This window comes from Sorex araneus, chromosome 6 (assembly GCF_027595985.1).
Source record: "Sorex araneus isolate mSorAra2 chromosome 6, mSorAra2.pri, whole genome shotgun sequence".
NCBI classification, from domain to species: Eukaryota; Metazoa; Chordata; class Mammalia; order Eulipotyphla; family Soricidae; genus Sorex; species Sorex araneus.
This window is the reverse complement of record NC_073307.1, coordinates 7,084,529-7,097,651: the sequence shown is the minus strand read 5'-3', so window position 1 is coordinate 7,097,651 and position 13,123 is coordinate 7,084,529. Positions and strand designations below refer to the sequence as shown.

General features: G+C 43.0%; 1 pseudogene; it reads right to left on the bottom strand.

The window, feature by feature from the left end:
- Positions 1-4,077: 4,077 nt before the first annotated feature.
- LOC129406215 (U6 spliceosomal RNA) lies at positions 4,078-4,191 on the bottom strand (annotated as a pseudogene).
- Positions 4,192-13,123: the final 8,932 nt, after the last annotated feature.

Genomic DNA, 13,123 nt, shown 5'->3' with positions numbered 1-13,123 from the left:
TGAAACCGCAGCAGCTCCGATTAAACAAGGAGAGGCCTCAGAGTCAAAGCCCACAGCAGGAAGTGGAACGGGAATCCTAATCTCCGCGTTCCACTGCTCAAGTAAATCCCGTCCCCATAAATTCATAGGTACGGGTGCTATGTAGGGCTGGAAAATGGCTGTAATGCCCTCTGGGCCAATACATCTTAGCCACCTGGCACTTTGCCGGACAGAGGAGGAAGGCATCATGCCTACTCCATACAAACCATAAGGTACTGCCTGCACGGCCCAGTTCCTGGGCCAATGTTGGGAAGAAATGACAGAGGCGTCAGCTCCTGAGTCAATCATTCCTATAAATTTCTTCCCATGAATCTCAATAGTTAAAAGTGGGCGGTTGTCTTTCTTCAGATGGGCAACACAAGCAATTATAGGATTTGTGCTGTCAAAATCTCCCCCACTAGGGCGAGTGGATAGACCTGGCACAACCAAAGGTAGCAAAAGGAGCTGAGCTATGGGTTGTCCCTTATCAAATGTCCAAACAGTAGGCACCGTGATAACAATTGTTATTTCACCAGTATGGTCAGGATCAATGACCACGGTATGAACAATAATTCCCTTAATAATAAAACTGTTGTTTCCCAAGAGTAGGCCTATAGTGCCTTGTGGAATTGGTCCCTTTATACCCGAATTTAATTTGTAGGGACACTGGGCAGGGGCTATAGTAATCATATCAGGGCAGGAAATATTCAAGGCTGCGCTTCCTGCCGTCACTGGTTGCAGTGAGTCTATTGATCGGAGCTCAGCTGACTGGAGTTCTGAGACTCCACCTTGGGGAGAGAGACTGCAAACGGAAACATCCCCGGATTTCGCTGGGCCTGGGGCTGGCCCCCTGACAAGTTTCCCGAATTGGAGTCAACAGCTGCATGAAAATTAAAGGGACAATCTTTGGCCCAGTGGTTTCCCTTTTTACATCTGGGACAGGGCCCAGGACGTGCTCTCACAGTAGCACGGTCTGGAGGTGCCCTGTAATCTTTACGAAAGTGGTCTGGTCTCCCACGATTGAAATATCCTTTCTGAGCTTGTCTCTGTACTGTACCGGTCTCAACAGTCCTAGCCTGCATTTTATGTCTAGCAGAACCAACATTCCTGCATGCGTCCAAGTACCCCATTATGTCTTCCTTCTCCTTAAGAGGGCGCAGAATGGCCTGGCAATCCTCATTAGCATTTTCAAAGGCCAATTGTTTAGTTAACAGCTCATGAGTCTCCTTACCCTCAACCTGCGTTTCTATGGCTTCCATTAATCTTCCTACGAAGTCTGCATAAGGTTCTGAGGCTCTCTGGACAATCTTTGTAAAGCTTTCTTTAAATTCCGCATCTGCATCAACCTTCTCCCACGCACGCAGGGCTACGCCACGGACATGAGCAAGAACAGCATGAGGCAAAGTGACTTGCCTTTCTGGGTCGCGCCATTTCCCTTCACCAGTTAACATCTCACAAGTCAACTTAATACCTGAAAAGTTTTGTCCAGCATGGCCTAGGCCTTGAAGCTTTGCCTTGGCCTCCTTGCTGAGCCACATTCTCCACTGCAAATACTGAGAAGAGCTTAAGCACGTTTTAGCAACCATGTGAAAATCTTGAGGTGCCCAGTGGGCCTTTTTACTCCAGTCTGTAAGATACTCTCTACAGTACGGAGATGTGGGCCCATATGAGACACAGGCCTGTTTGAAACGACTGAGAGAATCCATCCTTAACCTGCGGAAAGATGGAGGCCACTGCCTCTTTGCCTTGACTGGGCGATTGGGAGCACGTCCCAAGCGGCCTGGAGGCCGATTGGTTGAGTCACTCTCGGACTCAGAATATGAGAAGGCCGTAGCAGACTCATAATCTGCATCACTTTCATCTGATGCACTGGACGTGGAGCTATATTCATCAGTCTGAGAAACATTCAGACTATGACAACCTTTTCGAGGCTTAGGTGTGGGAGGACCTGAGGCCGTATTATTCCTAATGTTCTCCACATCAATTGCACTATTCAAAAACAGGAGAATAGAATTAACAATCTCCCATGTAGTCCAGAATTCCACGGGGATCTCAGTCCCTTTCTTAGATACCTTATAGACATTTTTCCTAACTTGTCTCCAAATCCTGCTTTTTAGAGTTCCTTCGTCTGGGAACCATGGGTTAACCTCATAAACTACTTTAAGGCAGGACCGGAGTTGGTCTCTGGAAACGTAGAGTTCCGGGTTTCCTATTCTGCGGGAGAGAGACTGAACGAAATCCACAAATGACTTGCCCTGTTCAGTCTGGCTCGAGAAAATACGAAAGATCTTGGGAAGGCCCAGAATCTGTCCCATCTTAGTGGGGGATTGCTGCTAGGATTCTAAACCGCAGCACACACAAAAAAATCCTGATCTCCCGCTCACCTTCTAAAGTGGGGCGCACCGAACGCTTATTCTTACCTTTAGTTGATAGTTCGTGCCGACCCAGGGACGCCAGCTGTAAGAGAACACGCAACCCGGAGATTCTTCTTCCAGCTATTTATTAAGAAACCTTCTCATGCAAACAGGAAAAAGGACGAACGAAGCATGGACTAAGGACGAACTAAGGAAAAGGAACCAGGGGGGGCCCTAGCTAGGCAGCTTCCCTCCTTATATACCTCTCGCTGCTTGTTTTCGCCCACGTGTCTGCATCTGATAGGTTAGTTACAGCTTATGGGCGTGGCAAGACATCCTGTTCCTTATTAGGAATGGTTTTCGAAGCACACAGGTGTTGTTTACCAAGAAAGGTGCAATTTACAAGCACAGTGCAACTGTTGTTGCAAAGCACGGTCCCGTGGAGGCTCTCCACACACAGGGGTCACTCCTGGCTCATGCATTCAGGAATTACCCCTGGCTGTGCTCAGGGAACCATATGGGATGCTGGGAATAGAACCCGGGTCGGCCGCGTGCAAGGCAAACGCCCTACCCGTTGTGCTATCACTCCAGCCCCTGAATGTGTTGATTTCTTGATAACATTCTAGAGCAGAAAGATTTCCTAGTATGTTTGGTTTATGCTATAGGTCCCTTGAGGTCTTTTAGCTTTAGTTTCTCTATAGGGTGATCCAAAACACATAGCTCAGATTTCTAAATTTCTTTTATCCCCAAAGCCAGTATTCCCACCTGATAAAAGTATTTTTACTATTCTCCACTGTCACTCATTTATCACAAACAGCTCAGCTTAACATACAAGGTCCTTTGGAATTGAATTCTAATTTGTGTTTTCCTGCTTTTTTCCTCTGTCAGAGATCTCTGACCTGTCCACAATAATATGGATTAAACTTCATAAATTTTTTTAAAATTCAATCCAGCTGAGTGTAGCACACATTTGCTGAGTACCACTTGGGCTGAGATTCTCAACCCAATGCTGTGCTGCTTCAGCAAGTCCTCCTCACTCTCTACCTTCTCCTCACATTTGAATTTCTCAGACCCCACAGCTTTCTCATTTGTCTCCCAGTTACTACTTAGTCAGCCTCTGGGGTTATGGTAGCAAACAGAAAGAGCTTCATAACGTGAGAAAGGCAAATGCAAAGAAAACAAATGCATGTTTCAGACATCCCATGTACCGTGAAAAAAATATGCCCATGTGTTAGGGAATAGCAGTTTAAGGGGAAAAAGTTATAATCTAAAACACGAAGAAAATATTCTGGGGATTTCAGGAGAAAAGAGAACTGCTGGTAGAGGAAATATTCTAAAGTCCCAGTGCAGGTGAAGCCTGAATATTATAAACCAAGTTATGAATGATTGAATCCAACTAATCTAGAATTAGCAGGTGACCATGCCTCTCTTCTTAATACAGGGAGGGTTTTTCTTTCTCCTTGTCATTATACCCTCCTATGTTCCCTAAGCCTCATCTTGTAAGTCTTCATGACAGTGTCCTGTGCCGGAGTTTATCTCTCCACATTCTCAGAAAGCTTTAGTCAACTTGTTGTGCACTAATACAAACAAAACTTTTTTTCCTACCATATTTTATTTTAGGAGTTTTACGGTTTAAGGACTTATGTTTAAGTCTTTATTTTGAATTCACTCTTGGGAGTGGTATCAAGTGGAAGCTTAGTTTCATAAAACTACGCAATGCAATGCAAATTCACGAATTTGCATGTCATCCTTGCACAGGGCCGTGCTAGTTTTCTCTGTATGGCTCCAATTTTAGTATATGTGCTGCCAAAGTGAGCACCAAACCGAACTTTTTAGTGAGATCTAATACTGTGTTAGCATTTTAAACTATATGCACTTTTTTGTCTGACCACCATATATAAACTCCTTATTAAAACCACCAATTCTACTTTCTTTTTTTTTTTTTTTTTCAAAAAAGCCCATCATTTCCTATTGGAGTACAAATGAGCATAAAAGTTTTCATTGTAGACCATGCTTTCTAAAGCAGGGGAGGAAGAAAAAAAAACCCAAAACCAACACTGGAAATAAATGTGGCAGAAAGGGATACAGAACTGTGAAGTTAAAAAGTCAGAGAATGATCAAGACTATTATTCTTATTTGCATTGAAGCTTTTGAGAGGGAAATAAACCATTGGGGCTTCTGCTAATTCCGTTTTAGACCCGTGCTTAGAAAACATCACAGTGAGATCACACATGAGCTGAGTTCAAGACAGTTGCGTTCGTAGGTGATGGGTTGTGGTGACTCCAGGGTGCAGGAGGCAGAGTTAATAGCCCAACCCTGTCCATCAGTCCTTGACCCGGCATCTACCACGGCTCAGGCCCCATCCAGCAGTCTCCTGGGAACGCACCCGGGAAGGGTGGACTAAAGCCCGGCTTAACCTCTGAGTGGGCTTTGATAGCATCTCCCGTGCAATTTTCAAGTGAACCCCTCTCGATCCCCTTTGTCCGTTTAGCAGGTTCCCTGAACAAAGAGCAGGCCTTGTCCATTCCTCAGCCTCTCCAATTTTGGCATTAAGGGATTAACACCATTAGTTCTGATTGGGTTCAAAACAGCAACGGCAAAAAATGCATTCAGAGAGGGGACAGAAGCAACAGCTGAAAGACAGAGAGCGGCTCTCAGTTCTGGAGCAGAGTTTAGGCACGGGTCCCCAAACCTGCCATTTCCCCAAGGGAGGGACAACTCTGTGGAACGAACCTTTGTAGAAGGTAAGCGGCTTTTTAAAATTTTCATGCAAGTTTTTTTTTTTTCAGTTGAATCGATGCTTCAGTAGAGTAAGAGGAAATTATCCAAAGAAAAATGAAGGGGTGCATGGAAAAAGTCATGAGGATGTAGGGGAATCTAGTCACTTCTCCATGGCTTTCCAGGGTGCCCCAGGTAACTCTTGGCATGGCCTGGCTCTCCTATTGAACTCCTAGCTCTCCTGAGCACTACTGGCAGAGCCCCTCTCAAAACCCCAGATTGAGGGCTTATGGATCAACTAGAAAATAGCTGAATTTATTTATTTATTTGTATATTTATTTATTTATTTATTTATTTATTTATTTATTTATTTATTTATTTATTTATCGGGGGGCTGAGGACCACACCTGACAATGCTCAGGGAACCACTTTTCCTGTTGGGAACTGAACCTAGGTTGGCCACTTGTAAGTGCCTCAACACACCTCTCCCCCTCCCCCTCAAAAAAAAAAACAGCACTGTAGCACTGTCGTCCCATTGTTTATCGATTTGCTCTTGCTCGAGCAGGCACCAGTAACGCCTCCATTGTGAGACTTGTCGTTACTGTTTTTGGCATATCGAATATGCCACGGGTAGCTTGCCAGACTCTGCCGTGTGGGTGGGATACTCTCGGTAGCTTGCCGGGCTCTCCAAGAGAGATGGAAGAATCAAACTCGGGTTGGCTGTGTGCAAGGCAAACACCCTACCCACTGTGCTATCACTCCAGTCGTCCAAAAAAAATAGTTAAAATTAATTTCATTCAATTAACTGTTTTTTTTGGGGGGGCCACAACACAGTGCTTCAGAGTCACTCCCAGCTATGTGCTGAGGGTTGTTTCCGGTGCTGCTGGGGTAGGGGGACCGTATGAGGTATTGGGACTGACCTGGACACAGCCAGATGCAAGGCCAGCTCCCTATCCCTGTAACTGTTGCTCTGCCTCCAGCAAGTAGTTGAATGAATTTTAGGGTGGATTTTATTTACTTAGATTTTAGTAGGAATGAACGAACTTAAGTTTTGGACTTACCACTGGCATACAATACTCGGGAGTTTTAGGGGCTTAGTCTCGCACCTTCCTATGTGTGTAGTCGTCAGCTCTCTGTCACCAAATGAACTTTCTCTCATCCCTCTCACTCCTCCTCATCTTTCTCTCTGGTATCGACCAGAGTTTTCAGAAAGCTGAGGCAGCTGGTGGGACCAGTCATGCTTTGTTTGTCACTTGATGTTTTTAGTAATCCATATTCCAGAGATGAGTACTTGTCTTTAAGTATTTTTTTTTCACTTCGGATAAACTTTAAGATCCCTCCATTTTATCCCAAGAGACACATTTTCATATATATATATATATATTTGCTTTTTTGGGTCACACCTGGTGATGCACAGGGGTTACTCCTGGCTCTGCACTCAGGAATCACTCCTGGCGGTGCTCAGGGGACCATATGGGACACTGGGAATCGAACCCGGGTTGGCCACATTCAAGGCAAACGCCCTACCCGCTGTGCTATTGCTCCAGCCCCACATTTTCATATTTTTAATGCCAGCTGTATTCCTTTGGCATCAAAACTCCACTGAGTATACATACACCATCTTCTCTGTACAACCGCCTGTCGGTGGGTTCTATGTCCTGGTGACTGTGAGTCACTCGAGTGTGGGCAGTAGCGGGGTACATCTCCTGTGGAAACAGTGCGTTGACCCCTGTGATCACGTGCCCACAGGGGCTGCTTCTGGATCAGATGGAGTTTCCATTTCCATTTTGTTCAGGGGTCCCCAGGCTTCCCACGGAGGCTGCTCCAGTTTCCATTCCCACCCCACCCTGCTCCGAGGTTCCTTTGCCTTCACAGCTGCACCCCGACTTCTTGGCTACAGTCTGTGCTCCAGGGTCTTCTGACTCTCTGTTACAAAGACGCGTGTGTCTCTCCGCTGCCTTTTCAGTGATTAGTCGTGGATCTTGGTTGTATTTCAGTGGGAGACTTGTTTGTCCCCATCTCTCTCCTCTGTCATTTCCCTGGAAGTATGTTACACTTCCATTTTCAGTTATTAACATTTGTCATGCCACAAAGTTCGCCTAATCATACATTCTTAGATTCCTCTCAAATGTCACTTCTATTTTGGGTGACTCTCCTCGCCTCAACTCAGAAGAGGGAGGTGATATTTTTAAGAATATATATTGACTGAGGTACTGTGATTTAAAATACTGTTAATGATGGTTTCCCATGTACATCATTCCAACACCACCTCCTTTTCCCCCAACCCATCCCCAAGGACCCTTGCTTTCCCCCAAACTCAGTTGTGTGGATCAGTTTTTCCTTGTATTTCCTTTGGCCCTTTGTTTACTATTTTGCTGTGCATCAACATCCCCTGTATGAGAGAGACTTATTGACTTCATTTAGCATGATATGAGGGAGACGGATTTTGGACATGGGTTATGAGTTGGAGGGTAATGTGACTGCAGAGCTATACTTCTGTGCTCATAAACTATTCACCTCTGCAGAAGAAATATTGTTTGTGGAACTTTTTAAGTTTCATAACTGAGAAAATTTCAAGATTTTCTCATTTAATCTTCTATTACCTACCTAAGTAGCCTCTGAACATGTTTATAGAATCTACTGAACATACACATTTATATTTTTGTGTTCTAAAAACCCTTTACACACAATTATAGTCAGTGACCCTATATAGACAATGAAAGAAAGTAAGAAACTGGCCAAGGTCCATTTGATTTATAGAACGTAGATATAAAATTTGAACAGTGATAATATGATTTCAGAGTTATTATCATATTATCCAATTAAATCTGAAATTCCAGTCCTATTGTGACAATTTTGAAAGGAAAATTAATCTAAGACACAGAACAATATCATAATGTGGGCAAGGTAGAAATTGTTTTGTTGTATTAATACAGATTTAGGAAATAGAATAACCTAGTAAGAAAATGTGAGCAGACAGTAAAAATATCAACCAGTTTTATTTCTAAGATTTACCATCTTTTTTGTTTGGGGGCCACATCTAGTGGTGCTCGGGGGTTACTCCTCGATTTTTGCCCGGGGAACCAGAGAGGTGTCAGGAATCCAACTGGGGTCAGCCGTATGGAAGGCAAATTTGTACAAATACCTGCTGCACTATCTCTTTGGCCCACATTTGAACTGATCTTTTTTTTTTTAATTGGTGTGCCAGACATTACCTTGGAACATTTTCAGACACATTTTCAGACAGTTCATTTCCTTCTAGATGGCCAAGATCACCTGTGGCACTGGCGAATATAAGGTGTCTCCAGACGGGAGACCTGAGAGATGCCTTATGCTTGCCCCCTGCTAAGTTATTTACTTTCGGTTTCCTGCCAAAGCTACACACCTTGCCTGTCCCAGATCTCAGCCTATCTCCCTCTGTGGGGCTGACTCACGGGTGATGGCACAGCCAGGCTTGTGCAGATAAACATCTGGAGGCCTGGGCCTGGTGTACATGAATTTCCACTTTCTACTCTCACACAAAAGGCAGTAGGTTGGTGCAGAAGTAGGCTTCATTAAGGCTTCGTTGAGCAACCGTTTCAGAATAGCATTCCCCATTCTTCAGATGAGCCGGATTCTCTCCTTGCCAGGCACTATTTCATTAGGCTAAGTAAGTGCGTTTCTTAATTCCCAGTGAAGAGAATGGGTGCGTCCCCTGTTCCATGCCTGGTTTCTGAAAGGAGCACTGACTGTGCCTTTATGAATCAGCATATATAACCCAGGGCAGGGGGGAGAGCAGGATCCGCCCAAGTAGGAAGCCAGCAGAGGCCGGGCGGCCCTGGCAGAGCCTTTCCAGGCAGGAGATGGGAATGGCGGCCACCAGGCTGACCCATGGGCTTCCTCTTCGCCCCGGAAGTCACTCCCTGGAGTGCTGACTAAGGAGGCTCTGGAGTGGCTCTTTCTGGGTGTTCTTTTTCCTTTGAACTGTGTCTCTGAGGGACAGAAACGTTTTCAGACTAAAGCCACACAGCGAAGGCAGAAGTGACCTTGCTGTTGGCTGGGAGGGAGCCCTACGCTTCTGGCCTTGGGCCTTCACGGGTCAGGGCATTACTGAGGGACTATCCAAGCGGGCCTCAGAGAACGAGGTGGTTTCCCTTCAGAGAAACGCCCAGAGCCTGCGCGGCTGACCCAGTTGTTGCTCTTGGTCCTGGCGGGTGGGAGGGTGAGTGTGGGCAGTTCCTGTTGTCTATGCTGAGGAAACAGCTTCCCTCCCGCCTCCTCCTCACCACTCACCCACTCCCCTCATTTTCCGATGGTCCACAGGGACAGTCACTATTCATCAGAGAGGGACAGCTTCCCAGGGATTCTCTCCAGTGCTCAGGACTGAGGTAATCTCATCTGTTTAAGCAGCGGGTTGAGGATTTTTCATGAACTCAAACGGCAGTGAGTGCAAAGGGTTAACAAAGCATCCCCTTTTCCTTACGGCTTTCGGTTGAGTGGGAGATTCAGAAATTAATCAAACCAACTCTAGAAACCAGTTGGAATGTCCATTAGGGACCTGGCATTATGGAGAAAAGGAAATATTGTAATTGCCCTATCATTCATTTAAAATGCTCTAGCATTAATACCGTGTACTTGAGAGTTAATCTATTGGACTTTAATTAGACTTCATATTTCCACTTAATATCTTCGGGAACAAAAACTTTTTTGATAAATGTAATCAATTTGATTGTCAAAAATCCAGGGCAGGTATGAAGACAATTGCTGAATAATATACTATGCACCAATCAGGTTGTGTGAGGCCAACCTGATTCATTCCCTAGTATTGCATTTGGTCTTCCAAGCACTACCAGGGATCACTCCTGAGCACAGAGCCAGAAATAAGTCATGAGCATGGTAATTAAATTTAAATTTAAATATTTAAATATAATCCAAGAACCAAGAAATAGTAAATGCTTAAATATAACCCAAAGATATAAAAATATTTGTATTTTCCTAGATGTAACAAAGTTGAATAGCTAATTTGAAGTGAATATTTCTTGCTCATAAAGTTTTGAGTTTTATTATGGTTTGAGATCTAACAAGTCTGGTCATATTTTCTGTAAGAGTATATTTAACATTTAGTTTATCATGTGACTATAGAGCCAGATGAACATAAAAATATTGAATGTACCCATTTCTTAGCATTAGATTTATAACTTCCTATTGTAATTGTATTTGGCATACATAAGATTTTTTGGCATTATACAAAATATATTTAACTGACAAAGCCAACAGTAAATTACAATATTAGTAAGACATTCTGGACAAAAAGTTAAACTTGAACTTCATAGGTGTATGGGAAGAATACCTGAATGAGATACTTAGAGAGAAGAGCTATAGACTGTAGCACTGTCATCTCGTTGTTCATCGATTTGCTCAAGCGGGCGCCAGTAACGTCTCCATTGTGAGACTTGTTGTTACTGTTTTTTGGCATATCAAATACATCACGGGGAGCTTGCCAGGCTCTGCCGTGTGGGCGGGATACTCTTGGTAGCTTGCTGGGCTCTCCAAGAGGAATGGAGGAATCGAACCCTCCATTCAGCACTCAGCAGTGCTATCGAGAGAAAAGAGCTAATTACCACATATACCAAAAAAGAGAAGTAACAAATTGTTCAAATACTTCGTACTTGGCATGTATATGATTCTGATGCTGAAATTTTACATTTTGAGGAAAGCTATAGAACTTAGAACTTTAAAAGCATGTTCCTATAGAAGAAATTAAGGAGCTGCTATACTGGAAGTGACAAGTAATTCAGGTGATCTTTTGAAAAAGTTGTTCACTATCATTTGTAGTTTCAAATGTAATAATTTACCTGTTCTCAAAAATATGAGAGAGAAAAACAGTGCCAGGCAGGTGAGCAATTTTTAATAAGGGAAATCTAGCAAATGTTTAGTCTTGTAAAGCAAAGATATATATTTAATACAAAATTATAAAACTTGCATGGCATGTTCTCCTATTTGTAATGTTTCAAGATAACATTCTTCTTTATCAAACACGCTCCTACGTGTGAGGAAAAAATGTCACAGAATATCAGAGAACTTCTATTTTACTATTTTATCGTGCCCTAAGGGACACTATACTCTCAGTTGTTTTAATTGAAAATTCTTTTCATAAAGCGTAGATCTTACCAGTTGTTAACTACGAATAAAAGCAAGTGAACAAAACTTTTGGCATCAATTTAACAATTCGAATTCCATAGCAATGTTTACAGATTTTCAGAATCACAAATTTGTTATTAAGGAAAAATAATTTCATGAAGGATTTCCTTGAGACAATTTGAGTATAACTTTTAAAGCTGCAGTTTAATGTTACCGCACTGTTGTTGTCCCCCCCTCCATATACACTTATTCATCATGAAATCTCACACTTTGATGCTACTTGTATAACCTCCCAGGGCCTTTTTGAACACTTTCTACAAGCCTTAATATTTCAGAACAAACAGGTTTAGAAACAATGAGTTTTACAGAATTTACCCACAGTTGTAAGTAATTCTTGAATAATTTAATTTCTGTATTTTAAATCGTGTGTGTGCAATATTGTGGTTTTACTCTTCTAATGTGAATAAATGAATAGTATAGTAGCAAGATAAGAATGTCTTTGGATAGTTGCATATAATCTATTTCTAAGTTGAGTGCTTGCTCATTTATTTAACATCTTTGTTGTACTAGCATGAGAAACAGATTCGCAGTATCCAAATAAATATCAATAAGTCAAAGAAGCTAAAGACTGCAATTGGAGGAAACAAGGCTACCAATTGCCTCCCTACTTTGTATTCTATTACCAATGACTTTCATTATTAAAATGAAAAATTCAACTTCTTGCCTTATATATGTGAATACATGTTATACATTAAGGAAAAATTGTATGTCTATAGGCATGCTTATATCACGTTGCCATATGCAAATGCTCTCTGGCTAGTTTTCAGTTTTCTTTAGTAGCATGATTCACAGCTTCTAGTCTTCTGTGTGGGTGGGGCCGCTGAGTGATGCAGGTAAAGGCGGGGGGCATCTGGGTTTGTACTCCAAGCAGTGTCTGTGTTTCCCTACACACTGGGACGAGTGTCCCGATATTTCCACAGTCCTGTACCAACTTCATATCATGTAGTTTCTCTTAGTAAAGCTCTGATAGTCACCGAGACATCAAAATTGTTCTATGCACTGCATTGCATTGTTGTTTTTCTTCTTTCAGTTTTCCTGAAAGAATAAAACCTTTCCAAATGGTAGTATGGCGAGCCATCGAGGTGGTTTCCTCCACATGTGTTGCTCAAGTGATTATACTCTGTAATCAAGTGAATCCATCAAAGTGATCCGGGAAAGGCCAAGAGCAATCAAGCCTGCTTGACTCTTAATATTCTCTAGGTGGCTTGTTTAACTCTGCTCCAGCCCATTTCATGGAAAGCTCTCTAGGTGTGTCTTGAATCTTCCGTACGACAACTTTACAGAGAAAGTGATCCTCAGCATCCATCCCTGGAGCCTCTAGAATGAATTCCCTTTTAACCTGGTGACCCAAACCACTTCGGATGACAGGAACACTCACTTTAATACCCCTAACTACAGGCTCGGGGCGCAGTCTGTAATTAAGGGGCAGGTGATTGAGAATCATTGATAAATCCAAACAATCACCATCATTCAGAATCTCGTGGTATGGAAGCCATTTACACAAATAACCTCTAACTGCTGTTAATTGATGGGCAAGTGTATAATTTATACGGTTTTTCCTTTGGACCTGCTCAACCAAAGCACTCATTTCCTGTTCAGTAATGGGGTTGAGTGTGAGATTCAGGACATTTGTGAAACATATCCTGCCACGGACACTGAACACAGCGGCCGGGTCCTATGCGGTGAGGAGGAAAGATAAAATTAAGCCTCCGTTCCAAGATGTATGTTTGGTACTTTTCCTCTTGCCTAAAATCCATTCTCATTCTCATTCCTCTTCTCCCAGCCAGTTCTCAGTAAGTTTTGTTCCCCTGACTTCCAGTTTTGGAAGCCATCAAACTTGACTCTACACGAAG